Source organism: Phlebotomus papatasi, chromosome 2 (genome assembly GCF_024763615.1).
Source record: "Phlebotomus papatasi isolate M1 chromosome 2, Ppap_2.1, whole genome shotgun sequence".
Taxonomy (NCBI): Eukaryota; Metazoa; Arthropoda; class Insecta; order Diptera; family Psychodidae; genus Phlebotomus; species Phlebotomus papatasi.
Genome location: NC_077223.1, coordinates 54,448,729 through 54,462,549, shown reverse-complemented (window position 1 = coordinate 54,462,549; position 13,821 = coordinate 54,448,729). Strand labels below are relative to the sequence as shown.

Here is a 13,821-nt window from a genome sequence, read left to right as displayed (position 1 = left end):
AAACTCTTGCTTGTAGATAATATTTCTAATGAAAAAAAAACACGAATTTTCCCATAAATAAAAGAATAAAATGTTAATTACTCTAAAATAATATCAAGGAATTTTTTCACTGACACTTGTTTTTAAGTTTAATTAGAAGTTAGTTATTTTCTAAACAAAAATTATTATAGAAATGATAAAGGTAGCACAAAATGTGCTTTAAGTAATGTGTGCATTAGCAATAGAGATGCACTGTAGTTAATTTTAACGAGTCTCTCTCCTGTTTACTCAAAGAGAACCAGCAGTGCAAATTGCGGAGCATTGTCAATACATTTGCCTTAATTCCTCTTGAAATATTCATGAAATTTTCCCACCAATATGGGAACTTCCGATTTGAGATATTATTGATTTCTCGTGTGAGAAATGCACAACAAATACTCTAAAAACTGATAAGAAATACTGTAGACAAATGATAAAAATGTAAAACTTCCATTGACAGACTGAACAATAAAATATTTGGATTTTATTTGAACAATTTGTGGTTTTTGTTTCGTTAGGGGCGTTACCGTTTCCCTAAATAGAGCCAAAAATGAACTATTTTTTGCCATTTCCTTTGAAGAAGAGGAAAAATGAAATGACTTCATGAAATATTTGGTATAATGTTTGTAGCCATTTAATCTTTTAAAGCCTTTACACACTATGAGAAATTTCTTTAAAAAATGCATTTTTAAAGAAAATTTCACCTATCCTTGTAGGTAGCAACGTCAGATTTAAAAAAAAGGCAATTTTTGACGAAAATTGCTTCTAGTGTGTATAGACACCATTAAGGACGATACGGTCACCGATAATTAAAAAACAAGTTTTTTCTACGATCATCTAAAATTAAGTTTTACTCTTAAGAAGTCAGAAAAAAATATTTTTCTGACCTCCAATTTTTGACCCTCTCGTTCATAATGATCTCTACACATTAGAGAAATTTATGTCCATATTAAAGAGTTTTTCCTAAATAAGCGTAGGGAATTTGCTTAAATATAATAATATTGTGTAATATTATTAATGTGTAGAGAGGGGTTATAAAGGCCATATGGGTTAAAGTCTTGGTTGAAGTAGGTATTTAAATTAATTTTTTGGAAAAAAAAATTACAAAATAGTGAACTAATGGGAAGAAACTAGAACGCCTTTTTGCAGCATTCTCTAATTGGCGCAAAATAGGCAGCTCGTAATATTAACTTGTGTGAAAAAATCTTAAGGAAATTCAATTTATATAAACTTAAAAAAAAACCTTAAAAAAACATAAAATCGGAACTTTTTGAAGTGTTTTTTTTTTCAAGTGTTTACAAAAAAAATGAATTTTTAGGGTAAAATTTCGACTTTAACGTGCTGTAAAAAATAATATAAAAATAGGTTTACAACAATTATTTCAGTTCAAATAGAAGGAAATTTATTCTAAAGAAAATAAGCCTTATTTATTTTCATTTGGTCAATAAAGTATATTTTTTAATTTTTTTCGCGAGTTCGTAAAGTCTTAAAAATTAGAATTTTGAAGGTTTGCTGAAGCGTTGAAAATCTGCTTAAAAATTTTGCATTCGTGTTTGTATTTTCGAAAATATCTTTAATTAGTTTCTGAAATGTTTATGGTATATTCCTTGGTATAGTCTTAGATATAATTTATCTATTGATTGAGGGTATTTAAGTAATAAAAGGTGTTGAATTCTTTTTCATCTTGTAAGTAGATAGATATTTTCTTAATTCTCTATTACTCAGAAACTGAACTCTGCTAGCGTTGCTATTAGTTGTTGCCTGACTTTGATATCGCAAAACAAAACATCCCATCGTTTGAACTTTATTCATTTTATAAACTTTATGTACTGAAAGCTTGCATTTTAGTATTCAAAATATAGTAAAACAGCTATTAACGCTATTAATTACCTAGATTGTGAAAAATATATTTCTACTTCCCAATGTCACCTTACTCAAATTCAATGTGACAGTAAATACAGTAGACTTCTCTTCTTTTAAGATGGGGATATTTTTTTTATTCAGGAGGCGGTTACGTTTAAAAGGAATGTTAGTTTTTTTTTACGTTTCTCAATGTTCTGTGTTTTTTCTTAATTGTGTAGTGATTTTTCATTATTGAAAGTTTTTATATATAAAAATTAAGAACGTATATTTAATATCAAGTTTACTATGGCATATGAATCCACTTTATTTTGTTTTTCATTGACTTTCATAAATAAAAGAAATAGTTAGTTGTTATATATTCATGGGAAAATTGGTTCCGATAACCGAAAACCGCAAGTCGATATATTTTTTAGTTCGGGAGTTATTAAGCTTTAAACAGCGGCTGGCCGGCCGAGAACGTAACTTAACCACCCATATATTCGTGATCAAGAAGTGGCGAAACACCTTTTGGCAAGATAAGATAAGACCTAAGATTATAGTAGGTGAGATTGTTAAGAATCTCACCCAATAACTTTAGGTAGTCAGGAAAAATTCTCTAGGGGTCACCGGTGACCCAATCGTATTTAAAGGGATAAAAAAAAGTGTTTAATAATTAATTTTATTTGAATAATTTATTTCCGGATGGCTTTCTTATAATGACGAATGCTGTTAAAAAAACCATTTCTGCGAAACTTATGTATATTTTAGAACTTCCGAAGCGGAATTTGTCCCCCGCTGATACTTTGTTAACCGAGATAATTTACTTCAATTCTCTTGTAGGGGAAAAAAGTGCCTGAAGAAAAAGTGATCGCAGCGCTACAAGAAATTAAACAAAACTAGGACCTTGGGACTAGATTTAAACACAATAGCAAAGTATAACTGTAATTCCAGAGCATAATTGAGGATTAAGAATAGATGAAATAGACGGAATTCAACACATTGCTGTTATATGGTAAGCTGTATCTTTAATTTTTCAAATTTTATATTCTGATTATCGAAAAACAAATATGTTTTTTAGCAATCAAAATTCAAATGTTCGCGGAAGACATGAATGGAAATTCTGATAAATTTCACTTGCGAATGAAACCCTAAGAAGTCGATATTTCTCTCTCTTTCGAATCATACTCTACTCTCGAAAAACCATATGGTGAAGCAGAACCATATAATGTGTAGTATTGTAAGAGTTTGGTTCAGTGTGAAAACCAACTTGGAGTAGTGAAGAGAATTCTCTGTGGCATATTCAGAGAAAAATGTGACTTTAAGTTCCCAAAAGAATATAGTAGAAACCATTTTCAAGTGAAATAAGTGAAGAAAAAGCCATAGAAGTATTCTGATTTCTTGTAATTTGACCCTTTTGTACCATCTCATCAAATCGGTTGAACATCGATTTTTTACTTTGAAAATTTTCTTTATAGAAATAAAATTAACTTTAGTGATTTAGATACTTCTTGTGCGTGTGTGTGAAATTTAATAGGAGGATTTTAGAGAAATTCCCCTGGGAAATTGGCGGAATCTCGTGAAAATTGTGAGTATCCAAATGTTGGAAAATTTATTGGTCCAAAAATAATCTTCTCAAAAAGCATGCTTAAAACTAATTTTTCTGCCATGCCACGTGGAACATTAAGTAATTTCTGAATGACTTCTACGAGACTTTTGGCTACCATTTTCTTCCAAAAACACACATATATACGTACCTTTTTTATGTGGCTTTTGTAATCTCACATGCTGAAACTAATAGATACCAGTTGAGTAAGAAAAAGTCTGTGTTGCCCCTTTCAATCAAGCTCTAAGAATCACAAAATTCCCAGTGATTTTTTGTGCCTCAAGACAGAAATTATCGAGTGTAATTTAGTAAATCAACACTCACAGAGTGATTATTCAGGTATTTTGTGGTGCAATTTTCAATTTCGTAGCATTTTAAGTACTTTCTGGTCCGTTCTCTTTAGCGGTAATTATGTGTTAGCATCAAAAAGGGCGGGTAAGTGGCAAAGAAGCCAAAATGCATGAGCTCACAATGTCAATAGGAGTAAAAGTGTGATTACTCAATAATTTTATAATCAAATTTTCCACGTCATGATTCTCTCTTATCTATAAAATAAGGCAGTTAAACTTTGCAGGTATTTGTATACTCGACCATTTTTCCGTTCCCAATTATTCGGAATATATTGGATTTTTTTCCTGATGTGATTATAAGGGTTTAAACTTGTGGCGCATGCCCGGTATATAAATGTAATTCGATGCAAAACGATCAAGGTTAGAAATTTCTTTTTTCCTGTATACACGTGTTGCCACAATGAACCACAAAACCAACATAAACATTCATATGAATATACTAGTGTGATGTTTGTTTGATTATGATCAGTTTTTTTACAGTTTGACATTTACGAAATTTTGGAGACGCTTTTTTTAATGGACTAAGCGTGATTAGCTCGTGACTATGTTAAAATGATGTACTTAAAAGTAGTAGAAATTTTACTATAATATGTAAAAAGATAGAGAAAACAAAAAAAGTAACGGAGGAAAAAGATAAACCCGTAGTACTTTTGTTGATTACGACATTTAACTATTGCGCTGAAATATGTAGAACAAACACTGATGATACTCTTGCCACATTTTTATGCAGCCTTGTCACACTAATGAGATTTTTATTATCTTTATCAAATTTAAACTAATAGTAGAGAGAATGAAATCTTTAAAAAATATGATAGAATAATAAATAAATTGACACATATTATTGTTTATAAAATACTTAAAATTTCAAAGATTGTAAATCTAAATCGATCTTTAAGCCTCCAGCATACACTTTAGATCAGAAAAATTTCATGAAATTGAAATTCCGTCCCTGTCTTTCTCAAATATTTAGCGTATGTATATTCCATTCTTTCGCACACTTCTTTCCTTGAATGCCAAAATGTTGCATAGATAAGCCAATTCCTATAAAAAAAATTGTTTTCATTTCATAGTGAAAGTTTTTAGATGAAATTTAAGTAATTGTGGGTTCCTTAAAGTTAGAAAATAGTGTGTGGATTGAAAGAAAGTCTCTGTGTATAACGGCGTTATCACACTTGCACATTAAAATTTTAATGTGATTCACATTAATTGTAGCTTGTGAGCGTCCAAATATGTTATTTGTGTCTTTGAGTCACTTAATATTTGGGGTTTTTCTATTTATTGATAAAGAAGTGGACTTGGCCTGCAAAAATAAGTTTAAATTTACCTAAAGCATAAATATTTTTCACATTAAAAAATTAAAGAGAAAATCGCATTATTTTTTTCGCATTAATGCTATAAATCAATTTATATCAAATTTTGCGGGTCAAGTCTACCTTTTTATCAACAAATAGATCAAATTTTGAATATAAAATGATTCAAACTTCAAACACACAAATTGCACATTTGGACTCTGACCAGCGACAATTAATGTGAATCATATTAAAATTTTAATGTGCAAGTGTGATAATACAGTAACGGTTTGTCCGGAATGCCAATTTACGCAAAAGGCGGGCAGTGTCAGAAGTGCATCGGAAAAAGTATCGTTGCTGTTTTAAAGTGGTAGTAATTATAACTTACCCTCATTATATTTTAACCCTTAAATTTTACTTATTTTTCCAAAAGTTTTTTTTTAATTTGTCTATATTGGCACATCCGGAATCGTATTGTACATTATAAATTTACTTGCCATTTTACCGGAGTTGTTATACGAGACTTTTAAAATTTATCTAAAGCAAATCTAAAAAAAAACATTTCTTTGGATTGGCTTTTGATTCATTGACTGAAAGTTTTTTCAAAGAAAAAATCTTAAGCAAAATCTGGATCAACTTTTAATTTAAAAAAATCTTATATCTGTCCCACTTATTTTCATAATTTCAAATTTGAATTTGTAGGATTATCCAATAATACCTTACTTGAGTATTTGGTCAGACAATTTCTTATTTCGATAACCTCTTTTTTCTCAGTGCTATTAACCCTATTTATTACAGGGTAAAAACCAGGAAAATGAATCACCTTTTTGAAGCTTGAGGTAGTTGTGATTCCGCCTCTTCCAATTACACCTTCTCTCATGAAAATCGATTTTCGTGACGAGATTCTCTCTCTGTTTTCCTCTCTTTTCCCCTATTTAGAAGCAATGTAGGCAAGAATGTGAATGAAATTTTCACTCTGGAAGCGCATTTTGGAATCACGTGTCTGTCTTACTTCGGAGAAAAATCGATGTTGAGACTGATGGATTATACTTTCCGATAAGATCGGGATAGAAGGTGTCAACTAGGTCCATCAAGCAACGTCATAAATTCAGTAAATTTAATGTTTATTTTAAAGTAACATGGTATGTTTGTTAGGAATAAAAAATGACGCTCTTCCAGCTTGAATTTTTAACAGGATAAAAAAAAATGCAGAAAATAAAACAGTCGCTGTGGCTTGTGATGCTATTCTCTAAGTGTGGTCACCACGTGGTTAAACCAGACCTAAAGCAAGATTTTGCCGTAGAGGTCATGGTGCTTTTATTGCATGACGCAACATTTTGCCGGCTTTCTTCACAAATTCGCATACATTGAAAGACCGGTGAGGTTATTATATATATTTGGCTTCCAAGAGGGGAATTCTCTCTTGTGCTCTCTTATATTGATTATTTTGTACCTCTCTCAACATTCTTGCAGCTTAAATTACACTTGTGAATTCACGCAAACATATAGAAAAATATATTACTCTTCTCCTTTAAGGCTGATGCAACATCAAATACGAGTTTCATCGAAAGGCCACTAAAGTTCTGTATAAAGACACACCTCTTGCTCAACCAGCATATGACTTATGGTTAGAGAAATTCATGTTCCAAAGCAACGGATTTTGAACTCACATGAATTTGTCTCTCGTGATTGTCTCGTGCCATTTTTACTCTTTTTACTACACAAATCAATCAGTGCTCAATGGTGGGAAAAAAGGCGCGTAAAGCCTGTCTCAATCTCAAGACAAGGCTTGCAAAACTAAATTGCGTAGGTGAATGCAAATGACCCATTTTTCCAATTTAGCCACACGTTGGTGGTAATAAGAGGAAAAAATAAAATTAGATTCATGTTGAATAATTCGAGAGCAAAAGATTTTGAAGAGAAATCTGGCCGGATGCCCGAAATACGTTGAAATTTACGTCGATTTTTACTTCTCACTCTCTATTTAATCACTTGTTTGATCTTGACGGAAGATTTAAGCTATCTATCACCAATGGAATTTTTTTACCAGACCCAAGTCAAAAAAAAAATCAAGCATTTCACTTGCTGCAATCCATATATCGAACAATTAATCAAATTGAGGCACTAATTTACATGATACCTCACTTTGTGAAACAAACATGTGATAAATTGGGGAAATGTTCAAGGTTTCTACATATATTAGACGAAAGTTTTATCTGGATTCAAATCTTCCGGTGTTCGTCAGGGGCAGCTTTTTCCTTAATTAAAACTCGAAATTTTGCTCCAAAGCTTTCAACCCTTGGTATGGGTCTTCCTCAGTGGGCTGGGAAATATTAGGTGAGATTCTTAACAATCTCACCTACTATAATCCTAACAAAATTTCATGTCCCCCGATCGCGCTCAAACTTGGCCAAAATGTGTTTCGCCACTTCCTGATCACGAATATATGGGGGGCTAAGTTACGTTCCCGGCCGGCCGGCCGGCCGTCCGGCCGGCCGTCCGGCCGCTCTTTGGAGCTTAATAGCTCCTAAACTAAAAAAGATATCGACTTGCGGTTTTCGGCAAAGGTTATATATCGCATGAAAATTGCAACTTGGTGCATTGACCCCCCACCCCCCACCCCTCCTTCCGCCATTTTGAAGACCCCCCTTTTTTTTCTCAATAGCTCCGCCCCTATGGCATCGATCGGGCTCAAATTTTAGTATGTTATAGCTGGGCCTTAGAGCTTTCCATCAATACCAAACTTAAGGTCCCCCCACCCCCTGACCCGAGCTATAAGGGTCCAAAAAAAATTTTTTAAAATGGCCATAACTCCGGTTCTAATTGTCAGAATTTAAAAAATGAGGGCTTTTTGGAAAGCTCTCGTGAAATGCCACTTCCTCTTCTAACATCGCAAGTTCATAAAACCACCGCTAGGGGCGCTATTATTAAAAAGAAAATTTTTAAATCTTAAAAGTTAAATAACTCAAAAATTCCTTATGCAATCGGGCTGAAATTTTAGTATATTGTAGCCGTTGATTATACCTATCAAACAAAAAAAAAAACCTTAAGTCGATCCATAACCCCTGACCCGAGCTATAAGGGGTCAAAGTTCGAACATTGACCGGCCTCTATCTCCGGTTCTAATTAACATATCGACATAAATTTTACCTTTTTGGTTTCGTCTCGATGAGCACTTTCAGATGGAAGTTCAAAAAGTCACCACAGGTGGCGCTGCGATAGCGTCAAAATTCATCGAAATTCAAAATCATTTTTCTCAAAAATGGCATTGTGCAAGTTAATGAAATTAGGTGAGATTCTTAACAATCTCACCTACTATAATCCTAACAAAATTTCATGTCGTCCGATCGACCTCAAATTTGGCCAAAATGTGTTTCGCCACTTCCTTATTCCGAATATATATGTGGCTAAGTTACGTTCCCGGCCGGCCGGCCGGCCGGCCGCTCTTTGGAGCTTAATAGCTCCTAAACTAAAAAAGATATCGACTTGCGGTTTTCGGCAAAGGTTATATATCGGGTGAAAATTGCAACTTGGTGCATAGATCCCCCACCCCCCACCCCTTCTTCCGCCATTTTGAAGACCCCCCTTTTTTTGTTTTCTCAATAGCTCCGCCCCTATGGCATTCAGCGGACTCAAATTTTAGTATGTTATAGCTGGGCCTTAGAGCTTTCCATCAATACCAAACTTAAGGTCCCCGACCCCCCTGACCCGAGCAATAAGGGTCCAAAAAAAATTTCTTAAAATGGGCATAACTCCGGTTCTAATTGTCAGAATTTAAAAAGTGAGAGCTTTTTGGAAAGCTCTCGTGAAATGCCACTTCTCCTTCTAACATCGCAAGTTCATAAAACCACCGCTACGGGCGCTTTTTTTAAAAAGAAAATTTTTAAATCTTAAAAGTTGAATAACTCAAAAATTCCATTGTGCATCGGGCTGAAAATTTAGTATGTTGTAGCCGTTGATTATACCTATCAAACAAAAAAAACCTTAAGTCGATCCATAACCCCTGACCCGAGCTATAAGGGGTCAAAGTTCGAACATTGACCGGCCTCTATCTCCGGTTCTAATTAACATAGCGACCTAAATTTTACCTTTTTGGTTTCGCCTCGATGAGCACTTTCAGATGGAAGTTCAAAAAGTCACCACAGGTGGCGCTGTGATAGCGTCAAAATTCATCGAAATTCAAAGTCACTTTTCTCAAAAACGGCATTGTGCAAGTTAATGAAATTTTAGTATGTTGTAGTCCAGTCTAGGACGTTTCCAAAATGGTGCGTAAGCGCGCTGTGGTTAAAACAGAACCGGAGATATGAGGGGTCAAAATTCACAAAATTCAAAAAATCATATCTCCGGTTCTATGTGATCGATTTTGATGAATGAGGGCTTAAACGAAAGATCTCACCAAATGCTACAACTTACTAGAACATTTGAACTTCGTGGGACCAACACCAGGGGCGCCACAGTCGAGAAACCAATTTCAATATCACATAACCTCAATTATCTCGACTGTCGCTGAACCGATTTTGATGATTACTTCGACATAATTGTAGAGGACATTTGTCTCTACATTTTGTGCATACATCATTTTCCACTCAGACTACGCTATCCCTGCGATTTTGCCGTTTAAGTGTGAAAAAAATTGATTTTTCCCATAATAACGCTTTGAAATCACTCAGATGCCAATTTGACTGCCTCTACTCCACCAAGACACTTAAAATAGGGTTTTAAATGGAAAGTCCAACAAAATACAACAATTCTTTGAAATAGTTGAAGCTCAACAAATGACTACTTGGGGCACTCTGGATGAAAAAACGAGTTAAGAAAGAAAAAACCTCGCTTATCTTGGCTTCTGAGTAATCGATGAGATCATGTTCTATAGGAAAATTATAGAGAACATTCTGGTTTACATTTCACCCATATATTACTTTTGTGCCAGTTCATCCAAATCCTTGATATTTTGGTTTAAATACAAAATTTGTATAATTTCACGAATTTGATTCAAGATAACTGAATGGCGTCTCCCAACTTCAGCTCTAAATCGAATTTGCATGCACTCCGAGCTAGTTCACGTTAAGAATCTCACCTACATAAGCCGGTTAGGATTATCTGTCCCTTTTAGTATGTTGTAGCCAAGTCTAGGACGTTTCCAAAATGGTGCGTATGTGCGCTGTGGTTTCAATAGAACCGGAGATATGAGGGGTCAAAGTTCACGAAATTCAAAAAATCATATCTCCGGTTTTATGTGACCGATTTTGATGAATGAGGGCTTAAACGAAAGATTTCACCAAATGCTACAACTTTCTAGAACATTTGAACTTCGTGGGACCAACACCAGGGGCGCCACAGTCGAAAAACCAATTTCAATATCACATAACCTCAATTATCTCAACTGTCGCTGAACCGATTTTGATAATTACTTCGACATAATTGTAGAGGACATTTGTCTCTACATTTCGTCCATACATCATTTTCCGCTCAGACTACGCTATCACTCCGATTTTGCCGTTTAAGTGTGAAAAAATTGATTTTCCCATAATAACGCTTTGAAATCACTCAGATGCCAATTTGACTGCCTCTACTCCACCAAGACACTTAAAATAGGGGTTTAAATGGAAAGTCTCATAAAATACAACAATTCTTTGATATAGTTGAAGTTCATCAAATGAACACTTGGGGCGCTCTGGTCGAAAAAACGAGTTAAGAAACAAAAAAACTTGCTTATCTTGGCTTCTGAGTAATCGATGAGATCATGTTCTATAGGAAAATTATAGAGAACATTCTGGTTTACATTTCACCCATATATTACTTTTGTGCCAGTTTTTCCAAATCCTTGATATTTTGGTTTAAATACAAAATTTGTATAATTTGACGAATTTGATTCAAGATAACTGAATGGCGTCTCCCAACTTCAGCTCTAAATCGAATTTGCATGCACTCCGAGTTAGCTCACGTTAAGAATCTCACCTACATAAGCCGGTTAGGATTATCTGTCCCTTTTAGATTATAGTAACAATTTTCCTGCCATGATATAATTTACAAAATCATCTTTGAAGTTTGAAAATTACTTATGCAAAAGAGATGACATAAGCACATTCAAAAGTACTTTCGCATCCTTTACTGTTTACAGGTACAGTTTTAAGCTATTTACTCAAAACATTGCCCATAATGCCCAATGCCTAACAACTTTTGTTTAGTAAATATGTTTTTGACATTTCAATGAGAGTGAGTGAGATCTAGATCTAGTGATCTCGCTCATTCGCATGGGAAATTTTGAAAACATGTTTACAAACAAAAGTTATTGTGCGCTGGTCATAATACCTTAAGAGTAATGCCTGGCGCACAATAACATTTGTTTTGTAAACATGTTTTTGACATTTCAATGAGACTGAGTGAGATCTAGATCTAGTCATCTCCTTCACTCTCATAGGAAATTTTGAAAACATGTTTACAAACAAAAGTTATTGTGTGTTGGGCATAATATAATTGAATATAAGGTAAGGGAAGTATGTATCGGCCAGTTAAGAAAAATACTCCATAATTCGCTTAAAATGAATGATATAAGCCAGTTTTTGACATTCTAAAATATGCCAATTGGAACTCCAGTATTACATTTATCTATATATCAACATTTGATTTCTTACTATTTGGAGAAATTAGTTAAAAAAATGGTAAAATTGCAATCATGCACTGCGCATATTGCATCGGCCATATAAAAGCAGATGAGGAAGATACCGGCCAGGAGTGTAGCAGGCATCGGCCGGAAAATAAAACCCAAAAAAAAATATCATAAATTTGAATATTTTTCTAATTGATTACGTTGTACTCGAAGAAACACTCTCTGACATCCATCCCTTACCAGAACCCAACCATCAGGACCACTTTTTAGCACTTTCCAGGGAGATTTTTAGTGAAGGTTGTCTGCATCCTCTCATTTTCACTATATTAGGTGTAATTCTTTCATAATCACACCTATTTTTGATCCAATCCTGGAGCTCGGACTTAAGGATAAGAAATCCAGTTTCGGCTTGATTCACGATCCTCCGGTTCACAAGCTTACTTAGTACAAGCTTACCAGTGATTTCCCTGCTTTCCGGAAAGTTTATCATTCATGGCCATGTCACATATAAGATTAATATTAAGATTAATACTTTCTGAACTGCGAGAATGGCAAAAAAAGATAGCAATTGTTTTATCTTGCTTCTCTCTCACATTTCCCCTCTGCGTACGAAGTTGGCAGCACTACATAGCTCGAAAACTGACCGAATCACAGTTGGCACGTATGGAAAATTGCTCGTGTGCCTGTAATACGATTCAGAAATCAATTAATACGAACAGTAATATCTTACTCATCGTATTAATCCACTAGAGTGTACTCTTTCTAACACACGTGATATTCCATTTGAAATTGTGCATATATATACCTCTCTCTCCGGCTTTTCTTAATATTAATATTAATCTTATATGTGACACCACGGTCAGGATCATTCTGGACACTCCATACTTTGCAGTCATTTTCAAGAAGATTTTCGTGCCGTCATTTTTCAATCTTTTCTCTGATATTGCAGTTTCTAAAAGACCTCCTTCAAGATGTTTAACATTAATAAAATGCGAAATTCACACTGAGGAAATCCTTTTTCACAACAAAAACATTACCGACATAACCTCAACTGCTCGCGAACATGACATCGAAATGCGATGAAAAATGGCCGGTGAGCTCTGTACTTGGAACAAAACGTACTTCCTCTCAATTAACAAATTAATTATAATTATGCGTAGCGAGACAATTAAAAAGTGTTCTGATACTAAAAGTAGAATAATTGAGTAGTATTTTTTTTATTCAGACATTTTCGTAAATAATTTAAATAAGGTATAATTCCTTATTTTGTGTCACTGAAATTCTATAGTATAAAATCATAAGAATTTGAGAAATGGCTACTTTTTGATTAAGACTCCGATACAGTGATTTAATAAATTAAATGAATAATTATATTTTGTTAAAAAGGCGACGAAAAACTTAATTCAGAAGATCATATATGAACAAACGTAATATATTTTGTATTAGATAATTGGTAAAACGTATAGTTAGTAATTTTTAAATATTCATTTTTATCTTGGTGGCCGATATCTTCTGCAAGCTGGCCGATACAAGGTACATGGCCGATATATACTTCTCTTACCTTAATTGAATTTCGGATAAAAATTTGTTATAGGAATGATTCAACGGTATTTTCGTACGGGTGAAGTATTACCCTGGGTAATTTCCAAAACATTTCCAAAAATAAAATAAAAAACAATCTCACGATCTCTTTTTGAGTTAATCCTAAAAAACATGATTTTGGATGGGATAAGAAGGGGTGGTTGGTGGGGGGAGGGTAAATGAGAGAAATGTTGGTGGTCCCAAGAAATCTCTATCTCTAACCATTTAGGCTCAGAAATCGTCTGAAACGCAAAGATTATTGTGAAAAGTGCTCCCTGGGAGTGGAAAGTAGAAATTTTGACGCTTCCTTGCACATGTCTGACGTCTGACTCATAAAAGAGACAGATAATCCTAACCGGCTTATGTAGGTGAGATTCTTAATGTGAGCTAACTCGAAATGCATGCAAATTCGATATAGAGCTGAAGTTGGGGTACGCCATTCAGTTATCTTGAATCAAATTCGTGAAATTATACAAATTTTGTATTTAAACCAAAATATCAAAGATTTGGATGGAGTGACAGAAAAGT

At 34.1% G+C, this 13,821-nt stretch overlaps 2 protein-coding genes across 4 annotated transcripts in view; both read left to right on the top strand.

Annotated features, from left to right (window-relative positions):
- Nucleotides 1–13,821, top strand: part of LOC129801692 (proton-coupled amino acid transporter-like protein pathetic) — a 124,682-nt gene that overhangs the window by 87,372 nt on the left and 23,489 nt on the right. The window contains exons 1-2 of one of the 3 annotated variants that reach the window (XM_055846972.1): nucleotides 3,662–3,802; nucleotides 3,867–3,898. The exons of 1 other annotated variant lie outside the window; for it this stretch is intronic. The gene's annotated coding sequence lies outside the window, so the exon portion shown is untranslated. Of the gene's footprint in view, nucleotides 1–3,069; nucleotides 3,446–3,661; nucleotides 3,803–3,866; nucleotides 3,899–13,821 lie in introns of those variants that run through there. One more of the 3 variants, XM_055846971.1, reaches the window with a different exon arrangement.
- The window catches only part of LOC129801718 (rhodanese domain-containing protein CG4456), an 887,636-nt gene continuing 886,222 nt past the window's right edge, over nucleotides 12,408–13,821 (top strand). Inside the window, exon 1 of the mRNA XM_055847009.1 lies at nucleotides 12,408–12,570. The gene's annotated coding sequence lies outside the window, so the exon portion shown is untranslated. The remainder of the gene's footprint in view (nucleotides 12,571–13,821) is intronic.